The 17310-nt window shown below is 43.1% G+C and overlaps 1 protein-coding gene across 2 annotated transcripts in view; it reads right to left on the bottom strand.

The window, feature by feature from the left end:
• mfn2 (mitofusin 2) overlaps positions 1 to 17310 on the bottom strand; it is a 179225-nt gene that overhangs the window by 24939 nt on the left and 136976 nt on the right. The gene's annotated exons all lie outside the window — the stretch shown is intronic.

The following is a 17310-nucleotide window of genomic DNA, read 5'->3' as shown; positions in this document are numbered from 1 at the left end:
TTAAATTGCTGCCCTGTAATTTAATCAGTAATACTGATTAAATTAAATGGTTACAACATTGGTACAGCATTACAGCTGCAATAATTTCTTAATTATGTAAAATGAAGCAAAATTTCATGCGACACACCGTTGTTTAAAAAAAAAAACTTTGAATGTCTGAATATTTCAGTCTCAGAGTTAAATACTTTATATAACAAGCAATTCACTAACCGTCAGAAGGAGGCTATATAGTCAAATTGCCTGTTTTGTGGCCCATTATGGGAAGAAACTTGTGTCATCTGAAAATGAATTTTAATTGCTCAAACTAAATCTGTATTCGTGTAATTTGAAATTAAATGCATTGGTATGAAAATGAATTTCACTAAACTGAAACTGAATTTAATGCTTTGAAACTGAATTCATTTGATTTTAAAAAGTATTTCGTTGTATTAGAAAATCAGTTTGACTACTTTCACTTTCAGGTCTGAAATGCAATTTCAGTCCCAATTTATTTTTTTCCGTCACACGTCTGAGTCCTTGAGGATAGTCACAGATTAATCGATTTACGTTTCAAATCACATTAAACAGTGCAGCATACATGAGCTTAGCGCATGTCAATCACCAAGTCAAATGACCATCTATAAGAAGCGTCTTGTAAACAAATGAAGGACAAACAGTAACACTTATGCTACCTGTAGCTTTTAGCTAAACATGTCAGATTAGCATAGAGTGCCGGTGGTGTTACGTCGGTCTGCCCCTGCCCTTACCTCAGCGTAACTTCTGTTGCCTAGCAACCATGTTGAAGCACAGACCTGTGCAGCCGAACAAATGGAGCCTGAACGTCTCTACTGTAAATAACTACTCGTACTCGTTTTGTTTAAAATATTCTTGTTTTATGATCTTGGTCATTATTCAGCCAATTAAAATAATTTTTGTGTTCATAGATATCAAAATCTAACACTGTTGATAAAATACATTGATGATAATTACCATTTGTTTCATTTAGTTGTAAAGCTTTTAACGACTTAAACTAACATATTAACTTTAGGAACAAAGTTTTAATCAGTTTATATGTAGAGCATACTAGTAATAATAATAATAATCATTATTATTATTTTTATAATTATAATCATCTGACTGAATGATAACTATTTAACTTCCACTCATTGGGGAAACCCAGCGGGAGTCTGAAAACAATGTGCCGGGAGTCAGCTGTTCTCTCTGGGTTTAGGGCACCTCAACCGCCTGGTCAGCTGACAGCTTATGGCAAGCCCACACTTTTTTTAACCAATTCATTTAAACTCCAGCCACCCAATAAGAGAACTAGGACTGCAGACAGACTAATTCATAACAGATAAAGTGTGCTGACAAGAAATCTGATGTTTTTTACTGATGGATTTCAAACCCCAGAGGATTTCAGGCTGGTTTTGGGGACCAGAGGAGTTCGTCTCTTCTTTTTGTAGATGACGTGGTCGTGCTGACCCGCGGCTGAAATGAGCTTCCTCCGTAGGGTGTGCGGGCACTCCCTTAGAGATAGGGTGAGGAGCTCAGCCATCCAGGAGGGGCTCGGAGTAGAGCCGCTGCTCCTCCACATTGAGGAGCCAGTTGAAGTGGCTCGGGCATCTATACCGGATGCCTCCTGGACGCCTTCCTCAGGAGGTGTTCCAGGCACATCCCACCGGGAAGAGGCCCAGGGAACGGCCCAGGACACGCTGGAGGGACTAAGTCTCTCGGCTGTCCTGGGAACGCCTTGTGCTCCCCCCGGAGGAGCTAGAGGAGGTGTCTGGGGAGAGGGACGTCTGGGTGTCTCTGCTGAGTCTGCTGCCCCGGCAACCCGGTCCCGGATAAGCGGAAGACGACGACGATTTCAAAAAACACAACTCAGACTAAAAGGAAAAATTTAAAAATTAAATGTGGCTTACTGAACATAAGATCTGTCTCTCTTCAAAGATTTTGCTAGATAATGACTTGATTTGTGACAATCAGATTGATTTATTTTGTCTCACAAAAACCTGGCTGCCGCAAGAGGATTATGTTACTATAAATGAGTCAACTCCTACTAATTATTTAAATTTTCATATATTCGAAATAGTGGGCAAGGAGGAGGAGTAGCAACCAACTTTCAGTCTGATTTATTGATTAATCCCAGACCAATTAATATACAACTCTTTTTAATATTTAATCCTTGTTTTCCTCATCCAGATTTCAGTTGGCCTCGAAGCGATTCTGGTAAACCGTCCGGCGCCTCAGGAGGGGGAAGCAGTGCTTCGCCGACACTGTTTATAGTGGGGGTGGGAGGCTGCTGACCTCGACTGAGGCACCTGGACTCCACAAGAACCTACGCCAGGATCCTGTTTGTGGATTTCAGCTCTGCCTTCAACACCATCGTCCCAGCTCTGCTCCAGGAGAAGCTCTCCCAGCTGAGTGTGCCCGACTCCACCTATAGGTGGATAACTGACTTCCTGTCTGACAGGAAGCAGCGCGTGAGGCTGGGGAAGCACGTCTCTGACTCCCTGACCATCAGCACTGGTTCCCCCCAAGGCTGTGTTCTCTCTCCTCTGCTCTTCTCCCTGTACACCAACAGCTGCACCTCCAGTCACCAGTCTGTCAAGCTTCTGAAGTTTGCGGACGACACCACCCTGATCGGACTCATCTCTGATGGCGACGAGTCTGCGTACAGATGGGAGGTGGACCATCTGTTGGACTGGTGCAGCCAGAACAACCTTGAGCTCAACGCTCTAAAGACAGTGGAGATGGTTGTGGACTTCAGGCAGAACCCAGCCCCACCTGCCCCCATCACCCTCTGTGACTCCACAATTGACGATGTGGAATCTTTCCGCTTCCTGGGAACCATCATTTCCCAGGATCTCAAGTGGGAGCCAAACATCGGCTCCATCATCAAGAAAACCCAGCAGAGGATGTTCTTCCTGCGGCAGCTGAAGAAATTCAACCTGCCAAAGACTACACTACTGCACTTCTACACAGCCATCATTAAGTCCATCCTCACCTCCTCCATCACCATCTGGTACGCCGCTCCTACAGCCAAGGATAAGGGCAGGTTGCAGCGTGTCATTCGTTCTGCTGAGAAGGTGATTGGCTGCAGTCTACTGTCGCTCCAGGAACTGTACACCTCCAGGACCCTGAAGCGGGCAGGGAAGATTCTGGCTGACCCCTCCCACCCCGGTCACAGACTCTTTGAGACTCTCCCCTCTGGCAGGACGTTGCGGTCCATCCGGACCAAAACCTCACGCCACAAGAAAAAAAATTTCCCATCTGCCACCAGCCTGGTTAACAAAGCCCGGAAACCACCTTGACATTCTCCCTTTCCCCCACACCCCCCCTTTTTTGCTGACAGGACACCTGTAACCTGCAACTCTATGCGTTACATTAACGCTCAGCTTGGACTCCTGCTTTACTTGCACTGCCATACTTGCACAATGATCATCTGCACTGTTGTACTGCTCTCGCACCCAATACTGCTCTATATTTACTCTCACTCACTTAAAACTGTGCACATATATTTAGATTATATTCTAGATGTTTATACTGTTTAATTTGTACTGTATTGCACCGACTACGCCAAAACAAATTCCTTGTATGTCCAAAAACGTACTTGGCAATAAAGCTTTTCTGATTCTGATTATCGGGCGGTGGAAGGAGTACTTCAAGGATCTCCTCAATCCTGCCATCGTGCATTCTCCTAGACATAGCTACTGACTGAGCTTGTACTGTGACTACTTGTATATGCTCTTTCTCATACTTTAAACTTGAAAACTGGCTCATAGTCTATCTGTTTTTTCTTCCTAGATAAAACCACTAAAGGAGCTACATCCATTAACATTTGAAATTATTTGGGGTCAACTACATGTTAAGTGGAAAGGAAGATGTTCTCTGGTTTTACTGCTCTCCCCCATCCAGGTGATACCTGAGGCTGATTGGTCCACTTCTTTAGGGGGTGCCTTTAGGAATAATGTACGCAAGCGCTCCAGTGGACCGTTCACAGATTCCATTGTTGGATTGATTTAATAGGCATACATCAGGGTGTCCCACATAAATATAAATTGGCAAACCAAATTGTGGCAGGTTTTGAGTCAACATTTACTTCTTTAAATTATGTACATTATCATGTTCAACGCTTGTCTATTTTCACCCATGATGGTTTTCAAGATGTACACGGACAACTCTCAGCCACCTCCTTGGTTTCTTGTCAAAACAGAACAGCTTTGGATGTGTTCCTAGCAAAAAGATGGAGGCGTTGAGTAGTATTGGCGAGGTTTGTTCTTTTATTCCCAACCACACAGCACCTGACGGATCCCTCATGAAGGCCTTAAGAGGATTTAAATCACTATCCATTGAATTAAAATCACACTCAGGATTTGATGAACCATTTACAAATGTTTGAGACATTGTTTGGAAAATGGGGAAACCTATTGGTGAGTATATTCACTTCAATGATTATTGTCACTGTAGTGATTCCAGTTTGCTGTTGTACACCAAGTATTCGAGCTCTCATCCTTAAGTGCATAGATACATCCGGCGGCTCCCTTGATGCAGGAGGATTGGGAGTCCCAAAAGCCTATCAAAGGTCAATGGTAAAGTATTAAGTTCTTTATTGCATGAGGAGGAGGAAGAAGCTGTGATCAGGCTTACAGGAGTAGCAGGTGTGACCAAGAATGGCCCATGATCAAAGATGAGGATGGGATTCTGGGCTGATATCCTTTACAAAGAAGTAAAAGAGACAGAAGACTTGACTGAATGTATGAATATTTGTTTAACTTCATTACTGACTGATTATGTGAAATGTGTAAATTGAGTAAATGTCATGAACAAAAGAATGAATTAAAGCTTGCAGTATAAATTAACCAATTAGATTGCAACAGGAATTTGGAGATAAATTTTGATCAGACTCTCTAAAATGGATTACGACATCTGCAGCAATGGGGAATACTAAAATAATATGCTGATTAAATAAATTGAAATAAATAATAGAGGATATATGATTAAACTAATAGGCCTATTAACTATTACCAGTCAACCAGTTACCAGTTAACTTCAAACTAGATTGGTTTATGGTTAAGACAAAATTACTCCTTTCTGGGCATAGGAAGGTTTTTAAGGGACGTTTGGGTAGACGAAAGAGGACCATTACATCGAGGCACGCGACGTCGCCTGGTACGGCGGAGCTGGGGTCCCACCCTGGAGCCCAACCTGAAGCCCACCCTGGAGCCCAGCCTGGGATCGGTACTCGTCAGAGAGCGCCTGGTGGCTGTGTTGCTCCTAGCGGGAACCGGCCGGGCCAAGCCCGAACGAGAGACATGAGGCCATCCCCCAGTGAGCCCACCACCTTCAGGAGGAACCAGGAGGGACCGGTGCAAAGAGGATTAGGCGGCGGATGAAGGTGGAGACCTCGGCGCCCTGATCCCCGGATGCTTAGGCTGGCACTAGGGACGTGGAATGTCACCTTGCTGGGTGGGCAGGAGCCTGAGCTTGTGCTGGAGGTCGAGAGATATCGACTAGAAATAGTCGGGCTCACTTCCATGCACAGCGTGGGATCTTGAACCCAGCTCCTCGAGAGAAGCTGGACCCTCTTCTACTCAGGAGTGGCCTGTGGGGAGCTGGTGTGGGTTTGCTTGTTGCCGCCCTGCTTAGCTGTCTCGTGTTGGGGTCGTGTTGGCCCGTGGTTGATGGGGTCGCATCCCTGTGCCTTCGGATTGGGGACAGGTCTCTGACAGTCGTTTCGGCCTATGGGACGAGTGGTAATGCGGGGACTCCATTATTCTCCTGGGGGACTTCAATGCCTACGTGGGAAACAACAGTGACACCTGGAGAGGCGTGATCGGGTGGAATGCCCTCCTCGATCTGAATACGAGTGGTGTTTCATTATTGGACTTCTGTGCTATTCACGGATTGTCCATAATGAACACCATGTTCAAGCATAAGGGTGTCCATTAGTGCACTTGGCACCAGGACACCCTAGGCAGGAGGTCGACGATTGACTTTGCTGTTGTTTTGTAGGAACTTCATCCGCATGTTTTAGACACTCAGGTGAAGAGAGGGGCTGAGCTGTCCACCGATCACCACCTGGTGGTGAGTTGGATGCACTGGAAGAGGAGAAAGCCACACAGATTTGGCTGGCCCAAGCGCATAGTGAGGGCCTGCTGGAAAGCCCTTGGCCAGGGATGTATTCAACTCCCACCTTCGGGAGAGCTTTGACCAGATTCCGGGGGATGTTGGAGACATAGAGTCCGAGTGGACCATGTTCTCCCCATCTATTGTCGATGGTGTTGCCCGTAGCTGCGGCCATAAGGTCTGTGGTGCCTGTCGCGGCGGCAATACCCGAACCCAGTGGTGGACACCGGCAGTAAGGGTCAAGCTGAAGAAGGAGTCCTATTGGCTGTGGTTGGCTTGTGGGACTCCTGAGTCCGCTGACTGGTACCGTGAGGCCAAACGTGCTGCAGCCCGGGCTGTGGCAGAGGCAAAAACACGGGGCTGGGAGGAGTTTGGTGAGGCTACCGGTTGGCCTTGAAGTCAAGTCTTTGTGATTTATCAAGAGCCACGGTATCCAGGGTAATGTCAACATACCACCAAGAAGGACGAACCACATCCAACAGGATTAACTGTGGACGCAAGAGGAAGCTGTCTGAAAGGGATGTTCGGGTGCTAACCCCGATTGTATCCAAAAAACATAAAACCACGGCTGCCCAAATCACCTCAACTGTCCTGTTTCCACCAGAACTGTCCGTCGGGAGCTCCACAGGGTCAATATACACGGCCGGGCTGCTACAGCCAAAAGTTGGTTTCAATGATGCAAGGAGCACAAATCTTGGGCTGTGGACAATGTGAAACATGTATTGTTCTCTGATGAGTCCACCTTTACTGTTTTCCCCAAATCCAGGAGAGTTACGGTGTGGAGAAGCCCCAAAGAAGCATACCACCCAGACTGTTGCATGCCCAGAGTAAAGCAAGGGTTGGATCAGTGATGGTTTGGGCTGCCATATCATGGCATTCCGTTGGCCCAATACTTGTGCTAGATGGGCGCGTCACTGCCAGGGACTACCGAACCATTCTTGAGGACCATGTGCATCCAATGGTTCAAACATTGTATCCTGAAGGCGGTGCCGTGTATCGGGATCACAATGCACCAATACACACAGCAAGACTGGTGAAAGATTGGTTTGATGAACATGAAAGTGAAGTTGAACATCTCCCATGGCCTGCACAGTCACCAGATCTAAATATTATTGAGCCACTTTGGGGTGTTTTGGAGGAGCGTGTCAGGAAACATTTTCCTCCACCAGTATCACGTAGTGACCTGGCCACTATCCTGCAAGAAGCATGGCTTAACATCCCTCTGACCACTGTGCAGGACTTGTATATGTCATTCCCAAGACGAATTTACGCTGTATTGGCTGCAAAAGGAGGCCCTACACCATACTAATAAATTATTGTGGTCTAAAACCAGGTGTTTCAGGTTCAATGTCCAACCCCTTTAGTGTTGGTTTAGTATTCAGGCAAAAATTTATGACTAGGATAATGATGTTTTCAAACAGCGAGGGAACAGTGCTTATGAGTACCAGTACAAAAGGGGTTTAGAAAATAAGCCAATCTGACCTAAAATTGCTATAAATATGTGCTGCAGATTAAACCGAGCTAGACAGAATAACAGCAATAAGGATTAGGTGAGGATGTTAAAATTGGTAAATAATACAAATTTGGAGTCAAAATGAATGGAATGTGTAATGTCACTTGTAATAACGTTATTACTTTGTGTGTCGGAGTGTAGTTTGTGTGTGTATAAGAGTAGATAGGATGGGAAAGGATAAACTGGGAATTATTAAGATTTTAGTTAATGAAGGTAGATTATATATGATATCGGGGTGGTTTTATGAACATTTGCTTGGGACCCCTCAGAGCTGGTAGTGTTTAGATAGGCCAAATATGAGAAAATAGTTTTTCATTATTTATGTGTTAACCTCCTTCAACAGGACACAATGTGATAGAAGGTCATTTTTCAATTTGGTCAAAGGATAAATTGATGCTGCTTTAAAAATGACCGGAAATTTGTTTTTGTTAAATTGGACGGATGTTTATTGAATCATAATTTGCAGCTTATTAAACACAACAGAACACCTAACTCCTGGCAAATCCTTCTCGAATTCCAGCTAGCTTTTACCACTGACTGGAAGTGAAACGCACATATAATTCAGTCAGATGATATCTTACAGTTAAGGTTTATCTCAGTGTTTCATTTGTAACTGAGCAAATCACTTTGACTGAGAAGCTTAAGCTGCATAAGGAGGTAGGTTTATTTGACTTGGATGTCTTACTAGAGAGCTGGAGAGAATATTTGGAAATAAATATTTTGTTTATCTTTAGTCCTTGATGTTGATACTCGGAACATTGACTCAAATATAAGGACAAACCTGACTGAACATGTTAATGTGCTCACCATACTATGTTGTAATTGAAAATCTTTGTAAACATTAAGTACTGTTAGAAAGCTGGAAAGTCGAAAAATGTTTTTAAATACATTTGGATCTTTGACTTTTTAGCGGTAGAACATATTGCTTGTTAAAATAATTATTGTTAAAAATAAAGTCAATTAAAATAAAAATTCATATTTTATGGGTTTTTATTTGTAAAATGTTAAATGAAGGACAGTGGCAACAAAGGTACATTCACAGGTGTGGACTACAACAAGTGAGTTAAAACAATTTTACAAGTGACATTGTGACTAGTCGAATAATCTCAAATATAATCGATAGATTAGTCGACTAATAAAAAGGCAACATTAGTTGCTGCTCTATACAGCATTATCTGATAAAGATATACTATGTTGACATTTTCTCTCTCTCTTTTTTTTTTTTTATCGTGTCCTGTCTGGCAGAGTAATGCTCAGATTGTTGTCTGAGTGCCAAGAAAAATCCCACAGATTCACTTTCACAAGTGGAGCATTACAACTAATGCTTTAAAGCTTTGCTTGATCTTGATAAAAAAAAAAAACTTTATTAGAAACTGCTTTGGGATTATTTCAATTGTTACGGACACAGAGACAGAAATTAAAAGGAAAAAAATAAGAAGCATGAAAGACAGAGAGATGTGGCAAAAAGGAAAAGGGGAGAGAAGGAGGAAAGAAAGAAAGATGAAAAGAATACAAGATAACACCCAGCTTGTTTCTACACCTGCAGGAACGTTCATATTAACAGCTTTTTTACCAAAAAGTGCACGGTACTTATGAATGCAAAATGTATTTAGTGGTAAATGCGGCTCAATATAGAACATTTGTGCATCTGTTAACACCTGAATCTAAACACCTGTGGGTCTGAGTGTGAGCGTGCCTGTGTAGACAAGGTTTCTCCATAAAAATATGCAATAGCAAGTGTAAGGGGCCACAGACCTGCCCCCTGGACCTGGGACAGATATGGAGGAGATCTGAGCCACAGACATCCAAAGGCTCCCCAAAGCACGGAAACCCCAGGAGAACCACCGCCAGGACTACCACAACCCCCCCAGGGAAGAGCAGGGGAGAGTCATGTACAAAAGAGGGGTCTACATGGTCCAAACTAGCACACCAACCAGAGCCGCCACAGGATGAAATAGTCCCAACCCACCAATGAATTCTGATCCTAATCCCATGAGCCCCCCATACCCAATGAACCCCTATATGAATTTCCACACAGGCCCACCCCCAACCAGGACACAGATATCGAATACATGCCCCCAAACGCCATGAATCACCTCCTCACAGCACAGGGGCACACCCCAACAGGTGAGCTCCATCCCCGAAAAGCCGACGGAGCCACACCCACACAGCACAAGCTCCACACGCAGCCCCGCTCCAAGCAGTTGTGGTCCCACCATTCAAATAGTAACAGTCATGGGCACTCACTGAAGCCTAAGTAGAAAAGCTGGGTCACTGGTATAAAACAGTTTAGGTCCAAACTTTCAGATATTAAAAATGTTTGGCTTTCACTGGAATGATATAGTTGTAATGCAATCCTTTTAAGAAATCAAAAAATATGTGGTCATTTGTGTAAAAACAGCTTTATTACAAATTTTCAAATACTAATAATATTTGGCTTTCACTGGTAATCCTTCTGAGAAATCTGAAAATCTATGAAATCACACATTTGGTAAAGTAAGATAGGAGTAAAAAAAATCATATTTCAGACTATTCTTAACAGAATACAGTCTGAAGTAATACAAAAACCTCAGCAGGGGTAACCAATACACGCATAAGTAAGGATTTAGCAAGGGTACAGTGGAATCTTGACGGTGCGAATATATAAGTCTGAATGTGTTTGCAAGAATTAGACTGTGAACACTGATAGAAGCGCTATTGTCCTTGAGAAGAAAGGTGGAAGTTTTATCAATCGGCCGCATAGTCCTATCAGCCCACAGCTGGAAGGGGAGTGCTGGGGAAGAGCATCATGTTTATATAACATCCAGGAGATATTTTGTCAATAGCCAGCTAGCAAAAGTTGCCAAGGCCTCATTGGGGCACCAGATTTAGAAAAACAATAAATGTTGTGGTTAAGGCAGTTGTGAATTTCCAACTACCTTAAGAGTTTTACTGGTATGTCTCAATTGCGAATCCAAATAGCAAAATTTCAGGTACTTTCCGCAGATCTTGAGCGTACAACTTCTCCAAGATTAGATCATTTAACCTCTGAGTCCAACCACTGCCATGCTGTGATTCTGTTCAAGAATCGTGTCCAGCTTGTGATTTTGCTCTCTTAACATTTCAGTCTGAGTGTTGATCGCTCTGCAGACTCCATCTAACATCACAGGCAGCTCCGGAATGCTTTGAACAGCTGCCTACGTTTTGCGAACCACTCGATAAGCCAGGTAACCACCAACTCCAAAAAGCAGAAATCCTGTTATCAAAAATCCAAATATATACATATCTTCTATGTCCTCGACCGACATCGTAGTCAGGCACAGAATCTTCCACTGCTGCGAAGAATCCATTGTGTATCCAGAGAAGAACGTCCCGTCTGGACAAGAGGGTTCTCCTTTACCCTGTCTTCCTGTCAAAAAAGTTTTATCAACTACGTTGAAAGACCAGCTGACCAAATCCATAATTTACAAGTTTGGAAGAAATGCAAAGCGAGGCTCTGAGAAAAAAAACAAACAAAAAGCAGAAGCAGGGATCAGCAGGGAGGGAGGGAGAGAAAACACGTGTGTCTTCCACCGAGAGCAAGAGAAAAGACACATAGACACGTATCAAGAAATACTTTTATTTTGTCACCCCCACAAGCCATATGTCAACACAAAGTCCAGAGTATGGAGATAAGAGCGGGTAGGGCTGCGGATGTTTTGAGTAAAGCCAACTCAATCTAAGACTACATTTAGGCTGTAACTTTTAGTGTCAACACGAATGTTAAAATTCTCCATTATAAAGACCTTATCAGTATTTAACACTAAATCAGATAAGAAATCTGAAAACTGATCTAAAAACTGAGTAATGGTCAGGTGGGCGATAAGAAAGTACAAAGAGAAACAGTTTCAGTGCTTTAAAATAATAAACACTGCAGATCTGGGATTAATCAATACTTATAATTAAAAGATAATTGCTACTCCTTACCCAGTAGTTCAAGGAATTATGAAGATGTATTTGACTCATTTATACTAACATAATCCTCTTGCTACAGACAGGTTTCTGAGAGACAAAATACATTGAGCCAAAATATGAATCGAGCTGAACCCAAGGATCTAAGACTTTTTCTATGTACACAATGGCCTATTTCTCTCAAATAGTGTTCACAATTTCGTTTTAAATCTGAGTTAGTAAGCACTTCTCCTTTAATGTATTCACCTCACAGTTTTAGCATATCAAGATGCTGATTAGACTGAATGATTGTTGCAAAGGTGTGCCTTAGGCTGGCCACAATAATGGCTCTTTTCTACTAGTCCCTACTCAGTGTGGCTCTAGTAGCTTTTTAGTGTTTAGTAACAGTTCCACATAGCTGTTAATATTTTTAGTATCTATTTGGATATGGTTCCAACCATTCAGTTGTGCTGAAAACTGATTTGATCTCTCAAACTCCCAGTCGGTCATGGCAAATGGCCATGGCGCACTGAGCTTAGTTCTGTTAGCGTTTTCTTCCTTTTAAAAGGGAGTTTTTCTTTCCACTGTCATTATATGCATGCTCAGTATGAGGGATTGCTACAAAGTCAATGATATAATGCAACCAACTGTCTACTGTTGCTACATGTTCATCCAGGCGGAGTGAATACTGCGAGTCACTGGCTAAATGTAATCTCCTGTGTTTCAGTTCAATTTAATTCGAAAATACTTTATTAATCCCAAAGGTAAAGTAAATGTTGTTGAAGCTCATATTATACATGTTTTTTTACATAGCCGTTGTAAATGCTGATGACATAAATGATCTCCTCAGAGCTAGCTTTAGAGCTTCACAGAGCTTCTTTATCAGCTTGTTGAGCTTTTTTTAAGTCCCTGGCTCTGATGCTGCTACCCCAGCAGATAATGGCAGAAGAAATCGCACTCTCCACAGCAGACGTATAGCAGACATACAGCATCTTGCTGCAAACACCAAAGGACCTAATCTTCCTCAATCTGCTCTTTCCCTTCTTGTAGACAGCTTCCCAGTTGCATCTCCACTCCAGTCTGTTGTCCAGGTGAACTCCGAGGTTTGCTGGCTTTGTCCAAATGAAAGTGGGTTTATGAACCTGCTTTCAACTCCAACACCAACTCCACAGTGATAAGCAAACTGAACGGGGCCCTGATAGTTTGTTGTTGGCTTAGTCAGGTGAGCCAACATGAATTTCTCTAGAACCTTCATGATGTGGGATGTCAGGGCAACAGGTCATTGAGGACGGGTGCGTTTTCTTTGGTACCGGAACAAGACAGGAGGTCTTCCACAACACTGGAACCTTTTCTGGGCCAGGCTAAGGTTTAAGAGGTGTGGCAGAATCCAACCAAGCTGCTCCAAACAGGTCTTCAGGACAGGCTGACACAATCTGGACCTGCAGCCTTGTTCAGGTTCAGTCTCTGAAGTTGCCTCTTCACCTGACTTCTTGAGACACACAGGTGGAAGGGGCGGTAAAGGGAGCATCAGCAGAAGCAGAAGGGAGTTTCCTTGGATAGAAAACTTTTTAACCAATTTGAATAATAAACTTAATGTGACTGATTTGTTGAATTACTAGGACCAATTGGAGTGTACAGGGGTTGGACAATGAAACTGAAACACCTGGTTTTAGACCACAATAATTTATTAGTATGGTGTAGGGCATGCTTTTGTGGCCAATACAGCGTCAATTCGTCTTGGGAATGACATATACAAGTCATGCTCAGGGGTCAGAGGGATTTTAAGCCATTCTTCTTGCAGGATAGTGGTCAGGTCACTACGTGACACTGGTGGAGGAAAACGTTTCCTGATTCGCTCCTCCAAAACACCCCAAAGTGGCTCAATAATATTTAGATCTGGTGACTGTGCAGGTCATGGGAGATGTTCAACTTCACTTTCATGTTCATCAAACCAATCTTTCACCAGTCTTGCTGTGTGTATTGGTGCATTGTCATCCTGATACACGGCACCGCCTTCAGGATACAATGTTTGAACCATTGGATGCACATGGTCCTCAAGAATGGTCCGGTAGTCCTTGGCAGTGATGCGCCCATCTAGCACAAGTATTGGGCCAAGGGAATGCCATGATATGGCAGCCCAAACCATCACTGATCCACCCCCATGCTTCACTCTGGGCGTGCAACAGTCTGGGTGGTATGCTTCTTTGGGGTTTCTCCACACCGTAACTCTCCCGGATGTGGGGAAAACAGTAAAGGTGGACTCATCAGAGAACAATACGTTTTACATTGTCCACAGCCCAAGATTTGCGCTCCTTGCACCATTGAAACCGACGTTTGGCATTGGCATGACTGACCAAAGGTTTGGCTATAGCAGCCCGGCCGTGTATATTGACCCTGTGGAGCTCCCAACGGACAGTTCTGGTGGAAACAGGAGCGTTGAGGTGCACATTTAATTCTGCCGTAATGTAGGCAGCTGTGGTTTTATGTTTTTTGGATACAATCCGGGTTAGCACCCGAACATCCCTTTCTGACAGCTTCCTCTAGCGTCCACAGTTAATCCTGTTGGATGTGGTCCATCCTTCTTGGTGGTATGCTGACATTACCCTGGATACCGTGGCTCTTGATACATCACAAAGACTTGCTGTCTTGGTCACAGATGCGCCAGCAAGACGTGCACCAACAATTTGTCCTCTTTTGAACTCTGGTATGTCACCCATAATGTTGTGTGCATTTCAATATTTTAAGCAAAACTGTGCTCTTACCAGGAATTGTGTACAGAGCCTTGCAACATGGGGCCGTGCATTATAATTTTTCAACATGAGGTGATGATTGTGATTGAATGGCACAACACTGGGCCTCTTGATCTTGATCTTCAAAATGCCATTAATAAAATGCACAATGTGTTCGTTGTTCATAACATACACCTGCCCATACCATAACCCTTCCACCACCATGGGCCACTCAATCAGCAAACTGCTCACCCACACAATGCCATTCTTGCTGCTTGCCATTTGACCCGTACAATGAAAACTGGGCTTCACCCCTGAAGAGAACCCCTCTCCAAAGTGCCAGATGCCATAGAATGTGAGCATTTGCACAATCAATTTGGTTACGATGACAAACTGCAGTCAGGTCAAGACCCCGATGAGGAAGATAAGCATGCAGATGAGCTTCTCTGAGACAGTTTCTGACAATTGTGTGATAGTGCAGAAATTCTTCGTCTTTGCAAACCGATTGCTGCAGCAGCTGTCTGGGTGTCTGGTCACAGACGATCTTGGAGGTGAAGATGCTGCATGTGGAAGTCCCTGGTTGGTGTGGTCACATGTGGTCTGCGGTTGTGAGGCTGGTTGGATGTACCGCCAAATTTTCTGAAACACCTTTAGAGATGGCTTATGGTAGACAAATTAACATTCAATTTATGGACAGTAGCTGTGGTGGACATTCCTGCAGTCAGCGTGCTAATTGCAGACTCACTCAAAACTTGCAACACCTTTGGCATTATGCTGTGTGATAAAACCACACACTTTTTGTGTGGCCTGTTGGACCACTTGTTTGCTGAATATTGGACCATTTGCACGTTGTTGGACGCCACTATGCCTTTCCAACGTCATCGGCCATTTTGTACCGCAGGATAGTCTGTCCTACAAAACCCAGCAGCCACTGCGGCTGATATAATGGGGCCGTCCCAGGTCTGATGTCACAGGAGGCAATATAGGAAGGCGAACGTTTGAAAGAAGCACTTTCACGTTGGATACCGGACCAACATCTGAAGCATCTCTCTCTGGAGAAGAAGAGGTCCCACGTGGATTCTTCATTTATTCTCCTTCGTTGGCCAACGTAAAATTCATGAAAGAGGTTTCTGGAATGAGAAGGCCAGAAATTTCACTTTGCCAATCGAAGACGTGAGTTTAACACGTAACCAAAACCACGGAGTTTCAAGGAGATGCAACTTTCCCTCCTTGTTTGGTTCTAGTCGACTGCTGACGGTCAGATCATATTTTTCCTTTTTACCAAGGAGGCCAAAGGACCAGTTAACTGTGGACGCATGTTAACTTCCAACTTTCTCCCTCCTCCTCTCTCCCTCTGCTCAGAAGGAAGACTTCAACAAAGTAAAACTCATCCTTTTATTATTATTATTATTTTTTTTCTTTATTAGGAATAGCCTGGGCAGGGTAGAGTAGGATTTTTAGTGCGTTTAGAGTCACCATTTAGAGTCTAATGTGTTCTGAATTGTATGTGCATGCCATTGTTTTGAAACTTGCAAGTGTGTCTTTACCGCACGAACACATGCGCGCAGGTGCGCTGTTAAACTGGACCGCTATAATAACCTTCTGGTGAAAATCAACCATTTTCTTTGTCTTAAACTTCACGTTTTACTGGTTTGCCACCAAAAGGGTTTATGATCCTTTGTGTGGGCTGAGTTTTACAACCTTGCTGGGGGAAGGTTTATGACTGCCCGTGTCCCGCTGAGCTACACTTTGGGAGAGGCGCACCCAGAGCTTCGTTCAACCATTTTCCCCTTTTATTTTGCCATAACTGCCATAACTGCTGCTTTGATCTCACTGCTGTTTTGTTTTATTTTGTTTAGTTAGATATTTTGCCCTTTTTGTGTAGAACTTTGCATGTTTGAGTAGGTGAAGATTATTAAATCGGAAGAGCGGATTGTATCAGGCTGTGATTTAATAAATATTCACATAGATAAAGAGAAGGCGTTTTGTGTTTATTTTGTGCAACTGTGATTTGTCAGTCAAAATAAGGTTAAAGTTCCACACGTTTTGGCAGACACAGTTGATTAAACAGTGACATCTCTGGTAATAGTTATCAAATATTACTGAGTATTTAACGGTTGTAATTATCAAAGGCGTTGAGCCACAATTACAACATCAGAGAACATCTCTGGCTTCGATTCATAAATGAGGATTTTGATAAAGAAATAAATTTAGTCAAATTATGATTGTTAATTATAATTCTCGATGAATATGAATTAATCAATAATCATAATACCAACAGGCCAGCCTCAGGTTTTACATAGGTTTTGTAAACTTACACAACAAAGCAACATTACTTCTTGAAAACTCTGACCGGGCATAACTGGAAGTTATTGACACCAGTGTAACAATCTTATTTCCACCAGAGCCTAGCTGCTGCTACAGAAAACATGTCACAATACAGTTGTACTATAATTTTGTATAACAGCATAGATAAGACAAGATAACAGGTTTACATACACAATTCAAACAAATTATTGATAAGTTCTAATTACAGATGTACTTGTGTTTCATGAAGAGTTTCAAAATGCAAAAAAATATACAGGACCACAAAACATGCTTTTCTCAGGAAAATTATTAAAAAATACAATTAAACTTAAATAGGCAGCTAGGTCAAAAGTTGAATACAGTAGCACTAAAAGGTTCAAATCTGAGTATAAATCTGGCTTTCAAGTCTTTTTTTTTCATCTGGTATAAACAAAAAGGTTTCCTGCTTTGAGCGTGGCAGAATTGCTGAAATGCACCAGCAAGGGCTTTTGAGAGGTGCTATCGATGCCAGGGTTGGATGCAGTCATTTCTAATTTCCTTAAAGATTCTTAGGGTTATGGAACAAAAAAAATCAATCAATCGGTAGACCCTGTGCAGAGCTGGAGGATCCAACAGGCTGTCTGTGAAGACACAGATCTAATCCTTGACCCTCAGTGAAGCTCATTGCAGCCCAATCAACATAGGACCACATCTGTGAGAGAAGAGTGGAAAATAGCATCCTTCTTTTCAACCATTTTGCATGTT

This window comes from Girardinichthys multiradiatus, chromosome 1 (genome assembly GCF_021462225.1).
Source record: "Girardinichthys multiradiatus isolate DD_20200921_A chromosome 1, DD_fGirMul_XY1, whole genome shotgun sequence".
Classification (NCBI taxonomy): domain Eukaryota; kingdom Metazoa; phylum Chordata; class Actinopteri; order Cyprinodontiformes; family Goodeidae; genus Girardinichthys; species Girardinichthys multiradiatus.
The sequence above is the reverse complement of the archived record's forward strand: the minus strand, read 5'-3'. Positions and strand labels throughout refer to the sequence as shown.